Genomic DNA, 12,923 nt, shown 5'->3' with positions numbered 1-12,923 from the left:
AGAAGGACATGGACCTGCTCGAGCGGGTCCAGAGGAGGCCATGAAAACGATCATGGGGCTGGAGCACCTCCCTTGTGAGGACAGGCTGAGACAGTTGATGTTGTTCAGCCTAGAGAAGAGAAGGCTCTGGGCAGACCTTATAGCGGCCTTCCAGTACTTAAAAAGGGCCTACAGGAAAGATGGGGAGGGACTCTTTATAAGGGAGTGTAGTGATAAAATGAAGGGTAATGGTTTTAAACTCAAAGATGGTAGGTTTAGATTAAATGTAAGAAAATAATTCTTTCCTGTGAGGGTGGTGAGACACTGGAACAGGTTGCCAAGAGAAGTTGTGACTGTCCCCTCCCTGGCAGTGTTCAAGGCCAGGTTGGACGGGGCTTTGAGCAACCTGGTCTAGTGGAAGGTGTCCCTGCCCATGGCAGGAGGTTGGAACTAGATTATCTTTAAGGTCCCTTCCAACCCAAAACATTCTATGATTCCATGATTCTATGACTGTCAGGGGAAATCCTTCTACTAGGAAAATCCATTACACATGGGAAGCTGAACAGTTAAGGGGAACATTTAAAACTCTACAGGATGAAGACTAGAAAATACACAACTAGAAACAATATAGGCCTGGGAAAGAAGTCATCAGCATAATTATTGTCTCTGTTCTCATGGGTTTTGCACTAACTAACGTGCTTTGGGAAGACAAATGAGTAAGGTCTTTCCCATCTATAGCTTATGCAGCTCTGTAAATTTTCATTAGAGGTTTATACAACTGAACTTGCAGGGAAATGGGATTCCAGAAAATGTCTGAATGCTGCAAGCAATTCTGTGATGTGGGATTTAAATTTATTTTGCCCTACATGAGAAACTTGACTGGGTGACAGCTATGGCATTCTTTTTGTCAGCATAAAAAATAATTTGACTATTCACCACAAATTTTCCAGGTCTGTGAAAGCCTTTGGGATTATGCTGGAGGAAAGATTTAGTTATGTTTCTATGGAAACCATAACACTTACATAAGAGCCTGTTTAACAAGAAAAAGTGTGACACTGTATCTCATTCAAGGTGAGCCACCTCCGAGATAACTCATTGATAAAATTCCAACTGGGTTTTAAAGTCTGGGAAGACACCAATGAATTTCTTACACCTTTAATAGGAGTGAGACTCAGCAGGTACTGCTGGATAACTACTTAGCACCATAGCATAGGTGTTATAATCTCACATGGAAAGTTGCAGTCATTTGGCTAGACTTAAAATTAAATTTTTCATCAGGTAGATCATACAATAATGATTTCCTAAATTTATGTCTTTCACTTATCCCTTATTTTATACATGTGTTACTTCACTGACTCCAGTGTGACCCAGAGGAGAAACAGTTATGTTTTTTCATAAAACATTGAAGTGTTCCCAGCTGTTTGTTTGCAAACACCTAGAAATAGAAGTGGTATTTTCTTCACTTAGTTACTACTTTTCCTGAGATTAGAGTCTCCTTTGAAATTAAGAAGAGCTTTGTCCTCTTGACACTACTCTTCCCAGTAAGCACACAAGGAGTTGCTGTTGTGGTGAAGCACAAACACCATAGATGGCAGGAGTCAGAATTTATTTTTGTCTTTTCTCCTCAGAAAATAAGAAGTTCAAATCGACTTTTAGAATATATTTCATGTTTTCCCATTGACAGCTCCCAGCTGTGTTGTGGATGCTATAGCAATAAACTAGAAATAATAGAGCTGGTGTTATTTGATAATCACAATATTGGCAAAAGCTGAGAAGGGAAGTTGCTTTCTAAATTACTTCTGGTTATCTTATCATAAAAAGTTCAGTAACATTAAAAAAAATGCTGGAGCAAGGATTGAAAGTATTCTAGACACAACATCAGATTGGGGGATTAATTTTTTAATCTACTCTTACTACTTGAAAAAGTGCAATGGGCTAAAGTATTTTTTGATAACACGGAGAGACATTGTCCTTGAGGGTATGAGTGGCCCTTTCTGGATTTTAACAAAGCCAGTCACCTACATTTTTGTCAATGCACTTCTAAGTCATTCACAAAACAGCTGAGATCAGAAAACAGAAAGAGGTGAGCAGAAACACAAAGCGGATATCTCAGACCTGTTCACAGCCTGATCCTGAAAAGACTTGTGCAGTAACCTCACTTCCGATACTGTCATGTTCCCTCTGAAAACATTCTTTTCCACAGACTGAGTTAATAAGCTCATGCAAGTGTTTTGCAGCACCTTCACTTGTTTCCTCTGCTACACAGATACTAGAGGCCATTGATGTCCATTGTGATGGTGTATGTTCATTAAGAAATGTTCCAAACTACCATTACTCCGTCGCTGACATTGAACTGGTTTTGAGTGATTAGAAAGAAATAGTTGTTACTCTTTGCTGGAGAGGCCCAGTTGTCAGTGTAGCCAAATGTCATCCAACTAGTTGAACTGTTGCAGAAGCCATCAAACCTTAACAAGCTATACAGACAGAGTCAGTGTTGTAAGGTGCTATGAGGTGACTGAGGTCTACCAAGTTTTGCTCTTGGATATGGGTTCAAGAGCAAAACTTGGTAGGTTTTAGGTATGGAAAGTGCAGGAAACATACACCGAAAGAGAAAGTCTTTAAGAAAGGTTCCACAATATCTGCTCAAGAGAAATAATGGTTTCTGTACATCTGGTGTTGCCACCTTACTGTTAATTGTGTTTCTGAACTGTCAGACAGCTCATTCATTCTCCCCAGTTTTCACTCAACCAGGGAGGTACCTTCCACCCCCTCCTCATGCCAGGACAACAGTTTCTAACATCATTTGCTAGAGACTGGACTGCTTCATGTAGGCTCCATTTCTGCAGAGATAGAGACAAAGCAGACAGGTACAAACCACACAACTTCTCAGGCAAAGTGTTAAGATTTGAGCACAGTACCATAGATATGCACTCCTGTGGGACAAAGGCATACCTGCAGGCTCAGTGTTGTGGGGGAGGATGGAAACCAGAGTTCAATCCTTCATGAAGCAGCTCTCCAAAGCCCTGCTGTTTTTCTTTTCATGACCCATAGGCTAATATTCTCTACTGCTCACATTCTGTAGCAACATTTCCAAATAATTATACTTAGAAAATTCTAAAACAGATGTTTTCAGTTTTTTTCCTCTCTGGCAATCATTCTAGTTAATTAGGATTGGCTTTAAGGTCTAGCAAACTATGACAGATTGAGCATGAGCTGCATGGTGCACATCCCCATCATGTATAACATTAACAATCATATATAGTTAAACCATTTTCAGATGTTTTCTCTGCACCTCACAAAAACTAACTTAAGCTTCAGAGCAGCTGTGATGGATGGAATATTTATTTTCCTTGTGCAGCAGGAACAATGCAGCCATAAAGGTTAAGTTTTCTAAGGTCGAATTTCTAGAAGCAGTCTCAAAGCTTGGTTCACTGGAGCACCACTAACAGCAGGTTTGTTCTGGATCTGATTCTGTCTTATTCAATAGAACTGGCTTTTTAAAATCACTTCTGGAAAGCTCCAGACCTGCTGTTTCTGCCAGCCTCCCTGGGAGCTGTGCCACATATGCATGGAAATGGGTGGAAAACTCCCCTTTGCCTTCCCCAAACCTACTCGTTCTCCAGTCCCCAAAATTGCCACATGTAGGGATAATTATTGCTTGGTCCTTGGTCTTGCTACTGGTCCCATTGTCATCCCACAGGAACTGCCTGGCAGTTCTTTGGCAACATGTTCTTGACTCCTAGATGTGCTAGGGACACACAGTGACTTTTTGAAGTAATGCAGATGTAGCTACTCAGAGTTTCCAGCTACACATCAGTTCCAGCACATTTGGTGATGTTTTTATATCTTCATTTCAGTTGAAAGAGTTTGATTCTTCCACCCCAAGTGCAGTAAATGGCTGAGACCTGCTCAGCTCAAGCTTCTAAATTGCAGTCCCACCCCATCTTTTCTGTATATGCAAACCATCAGAAGAGGGCTGGCTGGAAATATTCCATCAGTATTCAGATGACAAAAACATCCCCATTTTATTTCGAAGTTGCTGACAAATACATGAGAAAGTATGTGAAGAAGAGGTTGTATTCTGTTTTCCAAACATTTCTTCTAACAGCTCTCATTTCAAGTGTCTATTCACACACCAACATGAAGCTATGTTACACCTGGCACAACAGGGAAGCATAAAAGGTCAGTTTTGCTGATTATGTGAATAATTCTTCCCCCAGTGCAACCTCAAAGTTTAACTGAATCATTCATTTGCAGAGAAGAAGCAGATGTTCAGAGTCTTCCAGTTTGGATTACCCTCCAGAGAAGAAATGTGTGAATTTCAAGTTTTTCAGTTGTCTACATATACACATACACACACATAAGAAAAGGCACTGCTTCTTTAACAAATCACTCAAAACAAAATTAATTCCTTCTTTTAGGCACTTCAGCTAAGCAGTAATAGCCATTCCAAGAATTAACTCTCTTAGAAACCATCTCCACCTGGAGAACAGAGAAACTACCAGACCTCTTTCCCCACACATAACTGGCTGCACACATAACTTAGATTCACACAGCATATCTTTCCAAGACACACAAAATACTCACATGCTTGGAAAAAAAGCACTTGAAATATCATGTTTGCTAGTGACACTGATCATACAATATTGTAATATAAAATACCTGACAATTTTTTCTTGTTCTACTTGTTCTGATGGTAGGTGACCAGTATTTGGCCCTCTAAGACATCTGTGAAGTGCATGGAGCTGCCTCTGCCTGAGCAAAGGGATTCCCTAGGCCTTGGAAGATGATGCAGATAATGTCACCATGATTCCTGTTCACTTTCATTAAATGAAGCCTGTTTTGTTTAGATCAGTGCAGCTATTTTTATTTTTATCTCCTCAAATATCACTTCACTAATTAAACTGGATGGTCAGTTTACAAGCTGAAACGAACCCCATCTCATAAGAAAATGGAAGTTAAGCAACTAGATGCAAATTAAGATACGTGCATGTGTGTCATTTGTAAACACAGTAATTTTGGAAGGTAAGTTTCTGTGTGGTCACTGTTAACCCCAGTCAACTGTGACAGCAGTGGAAATTAGTTTTAATTAGTTTAGTTCAGATTGTTAGAAAAAGGTTGCTACTTCGGGGTTTTTTTTGCTATTAAGTACTAGAGCTGAGGGATTTGAATGTTTACAGAGAGTTGAATATATGACAAATAAGGATTTTTTCAGAAACTCCCAAATGGAGATGGAAGTTACAAAATGCTTCCTTGAAGTTAATAATCCCTTGTATTTCAAGTGCTGACTGGGCTGGTTTTGCAAAATAAGCATTTCTTTAAAAAAACAGTTGCATGCTTAAAATGTCTGCAGTCAAGTGGAGGACAGAAAGCAATTAAAGGATCATTAAAAAAAATACCAAATTATAAAAAACAGCTTAAAAGGTTAAGAAATAAATCAGATCCTGAGATTAAATAAATCAGAGCTATGTAAATTTACAGCGGAAGGTCTGGCTGGAAAGTTTCATACTAGTTTTTTTAAAAATAAAATCATTCAAATCCAGGAATCTTTCTAAGATTTCTTCTTGCACCACTGAGGCTTTGGTAAGTGCTTCACTTGAAGTAACTTTGAATGATGTCATTGGAGATGCATCAGTTTATCCCAGCTGCAACTTGGGAAAGAGAAGACAGAAAGCAATACCCTGTACCAGCCAAGAGAAATGTTTATTCTCTGTCTGGTTTCAGTAGATGCAATCAATACTGAGTTCTGTATGGCTGCCTTCTCCACTCATCACCCACTTGGAAAATTACTGTGTTGTCAAAAATGGGGACTGGAAGGCAAAATGACACAAGCATCATGAGAAATTACTGTGTGCTCCAAAGTCCAGCATTGGAGAACATTATCAAACACTACACATCCAATGATTGCTGTTGTCTTTGCCAATAAAATTCATACTCATCACTTCCCTGACTCAGAGAAACTTTCCATTGCTGCAAGCATTAGATATTGAACACTACCACCAGAGACACCACACAGAGTTAGACAGACCAGTGATCTACTCAAAAACAAATGCCTGATTTTTTTTTATCAAAACCCCTTTAACAAAAGTAAATATCATGTTTGTTCTATTCTTTTGCCTGCTGTATTCCATTTCTCTTAAAAGAAAACACAGTTATTTTTTGAGTATTTTTTGAGGTGACAGGAAAAGAATTTCACATGGATGAAGAGCCAGAGTAGTGATGGCTGCTGCTAAGCAGAGGATGTGAACTTGCAGAAGGTACCTCCATCCATCAGCTTGGTGCTGCTCCACACGGCTGTGTTCCTGGACATGACAACCCCACAGCCCAACCAGACACCTAGAGAATGACAACACCATGCCCCTACCCTGTTTCAAGTATAAAAAGATGTATAATGCATTGCTTTGAGGGAATAGCAACGGCTACACTTCCTAAAAGGTGCTCAGAGAGGCATTAAGTCTTCTCAAACTCTTTCCAAAGAGGTCCAGTGGCTCAGACATTAGGGCACAATGATATCCAGGCATGTTTTTCCCCAAATTGAAAGTACATTCTTTACATCTAGCACATCAGGGCAAGGTAATAATCATAGAATCATAAAATACTAGGTTGGAAGAGACCTCAAGGATCACCTGGTCCAATCTTTCTTGGCAAAAGTACAGTCTAGACAAGATGTCCTGGCACCCTGTCCTGCTGAATCTTAAAAGTGTCCAATGTTGGGGGATCCACCACTTCCATGGGGAGATGATTCCAACGTGGAAGATGTGCTCACTGTGAAAAATTTTCCTCCTGTGTCCAGTTACAATGTCCGCAGGAGTAGCCTGTACCCATCACCCCTCATCATGTGACTCTGTAAAATGGGAGCCTCCATCTTTGTAGCCACCCTTTACATACTGGAACATGGTGATAAGGTCTCCCCTAAGCCTTCTCTTCTCAAGGCTGAACAAACCCAATTGTCTCAGCCTTTCCTTATATGACAGGTTTCCCAGGTCCTTGATCATGTTTGTGGCCCTTCTCTGGATCCTCTCCAGCCTGTCCACACCTTTTTTGTATAGTGGGGACCAAAACTGACCACAGCATTCCAGGCGTGGCCTGACAAACACTGAATAGAGTGGGATAATTACTTCTGTATCTCTGCTGGTGATGCCCTTGTTGATGCAATAACTTCAAGATTATCCAGCAAAGTGGAGCATAGAAAATGGATGAATGACACAGAGTTTATTTTTAGTCTGGATTCTCCCCATTCTATTTAGAGCATGAAGTCCAGAGGCAACAAACAAAAAAACAAGTCCCATGAAAATTAATTTGCATTAACAGTTATGTGAGCCAGTGCAGCACACTACAAAACAACAACAAGGGAGGCTTTCAGAGCTACAGCCCACCCAGGTGGCACCATAGCCACACTTAGATGAATGCTCAATGTAAGCACACTTACTAACCGTGTTTCCTAAGTCAGGAGCTCAGGTATGAGCTAACAGATTGCTTGTAAAAGACATGTACAAGTCTTGAGGTAATTAAAGTTAGGAGTGGGCAATGACATCAAACCTTTGACACTTCTCATGAGTACACCCAAATTTCTATTTCACCCCATTTAGCTCTCATATTGATCAGTTTCTCTTTGGTCAGAAAACTCAAGTAGACTCACATTAATACGTATTCTTCCCTGTCTGTCATGTCAACAGGTCAAATATTCTTTCAAACAAGGGAAAAAAGGACAGAGCAAACCTGAAAGAAACTCACCAATCAGAGGAAAAATGTTGAGAAATCTGTTTCTCAGCTCTGAGCAATTGTCAGAGATTGGGCATTTTCACAGTGATTTACCAGCAGTTACATGATGTGATGATTCTTGTGAACATAGTACACTTCAGTAACTATGAGAACCTATGCTAACATAGTAGTGGCTGTAAAGGACATCATCATCTAAGGCATTGGCCAGTATTGCAAGATGGAAGCAGTCAAAATGTCACAGGCATGTCCCAGTATAAAGCTGAAACTAAGCTTTACTGATGTTTCATTTGGTGTGGGATATGACATGTGTAGGCAGTGATGAAAATGGAGCAAGTGCTCATTTACAGCAGAAGAACTTCACATTGTTGAGTGTTGTGGCATCCTAAAGCCCCTGTGGAGGCGCTACCTTGGTCTGGCCACCCAGCTGGAAAGCAGCTTGGAACAAAAGAACCTGGAGATCCTGGTGGACACCAGGTGGACACCATTGAGCCACCAATGCACATTTGTGGCAAAGAAGGCAAATGGAATCCTGGGCTGCATCAGGCAAAGCCTTGCCAGCAGGGCAGGGCAGGCATTCCTTCCCAATTTACTCAGCCTTGGTGAGGCAACACCTGAAGTACTGTGTCTAGTTCTGGGACCTTCAGTCCAAAAGACACATGGACAAACTAGAGAGAGTCCAGTGAAGGGTCACAAAGATGATTAAGAAGAGACTAGAACATCTCTTCTATGAAGAAAGCCCAAGAGAGCTGGGGCTGTTTAGCCTGGAGAAGAGAAGGCCCAGAGGGGATCTTATCAATGTCTATAAATACCTGAAGGAAGGGTGCAAAGAGGGCACAGAGCCAGGCTCTTTTCAGTGGTGCCCAGAGACAGGACCAGAGGCAATGGGCACAAACTGAAGCACAGGATGTTCCCTCTGAACATCAGGAAATGCTTTTTTGTAGTAAGGATGACTGAACACTGGCATGGTTTCCCAGAGAGGTTGTGGAGTCTCCATCCCTGAAGATATTCAAAAGCCATCTAGACAGAGCAATGAGCTCTAGGTGGCCCTGCTTGAGCAAGCGGTTGGACCAGATGATCTCCGGAGGTCCCTTCAACCTCAAACTCTGGCTCTGTGATTCTGTGAACTGGAAGAGACAAGTCGACAGGAGAAACAAGGCAAGATAAATTCCCATGAAGATAATCTCAGTGATGTGTTTTGAGTGAGCTGTAGGAAAGGTTGGAGGCAACAAGTGCCCAGGAACTCAGTAAAAGAGTGGATGTAGACCGCATCCACCAAAGAAGAAGTCAGTAAGTACAGAGGGATGGTTTTAGCTGAATGACTGTGTGTTTCTCTGTGCTCTGGGCTGTTTTATACTCCTCCCACTCTGTTACCAAGATACTGGTTGTCATCCATCAGCTCTCAGTAGCCATGTCCATCAGCAGCTCTAATGTCCAAAGTGGCCAAAATAATTAGGTATAAATCAGGTGCAAATCACACACTCTGGCTTTGTCAAATCTCCCTCACATGCATCTTGGGGTGAAGATGAGACACTCCACAGGTAACTGCATCCTGCAAAAGAACACACTACCCCATGGGAAGAGTACATCAACAAACCCAGAAATCACACTTATTGCCAAAGAAACGTGAAAGGGCAATAAAGAATCTATTCTATTCTATGAAAGTACAAATAAGCAAACGGTTGCATTATTTAGAAATAAGAGCTGGGATTCTGAATTAACATAGACATCTACAGTGCAGATGTCTCCATCTGAAATAATCACCATGGGCTCCCTTTATAGCTGCTGAGACAATACGACGACAATAGAGAGAAACAGATACCTTCACATGAACTTCTCCCTAAAAATACCCATTCATCTCTGCTGACTACAGAGAGGCTTGATCCCCATCTGGACTAGTCTTATAACCTCAGTCTCTTTTTAGGATTTGGTAGGCTAAAACCAGTAGTGCTGAATTAGAATTAGTTTTCAGTAATATGGGCAAATGTTTAAGAGGACATGAGTAATCAAATTATGTGCTGTCTGGTCTCATTTTCTCATTTGCTAAATTGACTCAGATTAATAGAAAATAGAATAGCAGGAAAAATGCAAGTGAGAGACATCAGAAGTGAGACAAGAGCCAGATTTTCTAGATGCATGAGCAGAGAAAGAAGCTTTACAGCAAACAACAGACTAAGTATAGCTATTTCTCAGATGTAGAAGGAGACAGCTTTGCATTAGTGATGGGATGCAAAGACCTCCACTCCGAGGTGGTGTTCCTTTTGTGAGCTTGTTTTCTGGCAGTTTCACACCCACCCATGAACTCCAGCTTTCATATAAAACTTTTTCCTTGGAAACTTAGACAATTTAGTTATCTACTAGACTGAGCATCCATTAGTGTTTTTGAACACAGAAATTACAATCTTTGCAGTTTCTCACATTATTATTTCTGTATTATCAATAGTACTAACTTCCTTCATCAATCCAATCAATTATGTGTGTCTTCTTTCTATAGCCTTATTCTTTATTTGCTCATTGTAATTTTTGTTTACAATGACTAATACTGTTTTAACACATTCTTGTGAAAGCCTAATTGTCCTGCAGTGGGAGTTCTCAATTTCTTTTGGTTCCTGATTTCTGTCTGGGAGCCAGCATGCCAAAACTGTTTATTTTTGCCATAGAGTGCAACAGAACAATCCTCTCTATAAATGAATCCAAGATAGAGAACCTGAAAAAACGTAACAAGACAGCTCATCCATGTCTGCAGCCCTGAGGCAGGATCAGTTCACACCTAAGTGATCCCAAAGGATGAAGGACATTTGTCCAACCCGTGCTTAAAAACTTTCAGTGATAAACACACAGCAGATCCCTTAAGCAAGACAGTCTAGTTCTCAGGTGTCCTTACTGTTGGACTGACTCTGATAATGTCTGCTGAAATGTAAGACTACTGTTTTTTCTTGTTCATAATAGCAAGTTTATTTGATTCTTCTCATCACAAACATTTACACACATGAAGACTATTTTCACATCCCTCTTCAGTCTTGTCTTCCTACTAAATAATCTGTTATTTCAGTCCTATTTTTTTATATAATTTTCTAGATCTGATGTTCGTGGGGTTGGTTTGGGGATTTTTTTTTTTTTTTGCTCTCGTCTATTGACAGGTCTACAGCTTTCTTAAATTTCATCATCCAGAACTGTACCCAATATCCCAGCCAAGATGAATCAAAATTCCAAGGATTATTCAGCATAGTTGGAAGGTTGCACTTTTGTTTAAACATTCTAATATAATTCCTGTTATTTTCACAGCAGTGTGATATTGTTGTCTCATGTTCAGGTTATGATCCACCACACTCAGAATTGCTACAGAGGATCCCTGCCCTTTTCCTTCATACTAAATTAATTTCAGTACTACTTGCTGTCTATCATGCCCACACAAGAACAGAAAACACATAAAGGGCCCACTTGTCATTGAGATCTCATGATTTCCACCTGCATAGGATGGCCAGCAAGCAAATCAGATATCCTTAAGAAACCTGTTGAGTAGGAAGAATGGAGAGACCATGGCCAGTAATGAAGAAATTCTATTGCTCATGTCTCATGGCTGTTTACACTTTTTGCACTGGGACATTCACTTCTTCTTCTCAAGGCTGTGTTAGGGACCAGAATTGTCAGGAAAGGAGGTTTACAAATAAGGACCAGAGAATAATGGCTAAAAAACAGTAGGAGTGTATGCTCAGTTAGGATTGTATAATGGCAGCCAAGGATGGAGAGGGGTGTTCTCTGACTGCAGCCTGGGTGTGCTGGAAGGATGTGGAAGTAAGCTGTGAAGAAAACAGCTGGGATCTGGAGATAAAGCCAGAGCAGAAAACTCAGTCCATCTCTACCCATAGTAGAGGACACCATCGACTGACAGCAGAAACAAAGGCTTGTTTTTTGTTTGGTACTGACACTTGAATCTTTCTGAAGTTTTAATCCTGCATACACTGTTTTCCAGACCTCTCATCATTTTTGCTGAACTCTTCTGGACTGTACTCAGCTGCTCATACTGATTTTGAACAGCATTTCAACAGAGACCTTGCCATTGTAGCATGATACTTGAAAGGTAGAAGCTTTCTACTTGCTTATTTAGTTAAAATGCCCAATTATATGGCAAGGGTGGAACCAACACCTCTCTTCCTCTAGAACGTCTGGCCCACCAGTCACTCTCTCTCAACTCTATTTGAATGTGGCTATTCTCATGTCAGTGTAATACTTTGCACTTGTGCTTATTTTGAATTCTGTCCCCATACTCTTGTGTCTTCAGCACCTCCCAGGATGATGCCATCTATAAATTTAATAAGCAAACTCTCTATTCTACCATGCGAGTCATTAATAAAAATACCGAGTAATTCCAGGCCCAGAACAGTCTCCCATGGAACATGGCTCAATATATGTTTCTACAATTGGATGAGGCTTTTGACATATTTTACCATTGATTCAAATTGCTAATTAACAAAAAAAGACAGACCCTCCTGTAGTGCAGATTTACTGACAGCCAGAGACCAAATGTCAATTTACACCCACTACAAATCTATGACTATATCTTCAACTAAAGATCTCTTCACATATGAAAACTCTAGCAACTTATTCTGAAAATGTAATGGGAAAAGTTCTAAGGATTAGCCTTAACTACAGCTGCAAGGGTGTTCAGTCCCCTGAAAATGAGTGCTGTGGTGTATCTAATATGTTCAAAGGGATCCATCCCCTGGCTCCATGTCAGGGTCCTACTCCCCTGGCTTTATATACTGTGTATATGCTAGCATGGGTTTTCTTCTCCAGTAAACCAAATGGTTCCCTTGGTGGAAACAGGCTGCCACCAGCTACAGCACATTCTGCGTTGGAATGCAGATTGATCAGCACTATGGAGGCAAGCCAGTCCCTGCCACTTGGCTGTGGAAAGCTGTCTGGTGCTAACAGCAATTGTCAGTAAGGGTACTTCAGTCCCAGAGTGTCCCCTGCAGAGAGCTGGGACCTCCAAACTGCTCTTGTCACTGATGTCACCTTCCCCAAGCTCCTACTGGTGGATCTTGACCATTCCCCTCGATTTCTTTCCTCCCCCTTTAACCGCCCTGTGGATAAAGGCAGCATGTGCTGTGGCTGGGTTTTGGCCATGCAGTGGCAGGATGGCTATACATGCTAGCTTGGTAATGCCAAGCCAAAAAGAGCAGATTGAGGTCTGCTCAGGGTTGGGGGAGGGAGGGAGGAGG

Source organism: Strix uralensis, chromosome 2, assembly GCF_047716275.1.
Source record: "Strix uralensis isolate ZFMK-TIS-50842 chromosome 2, bStrUra1, whole genome shotgun sequence".
Lineage (NCBI taxonomy): Eukaryota > Metazoa > Chordata > Aves > Strigiformes > Strigidae > Strix > Strix uralensis.
The sequence above is the reverse complement of the archived record's forward strand: the minus strand, read 5'-3'. Positions refer to the sequence as shown.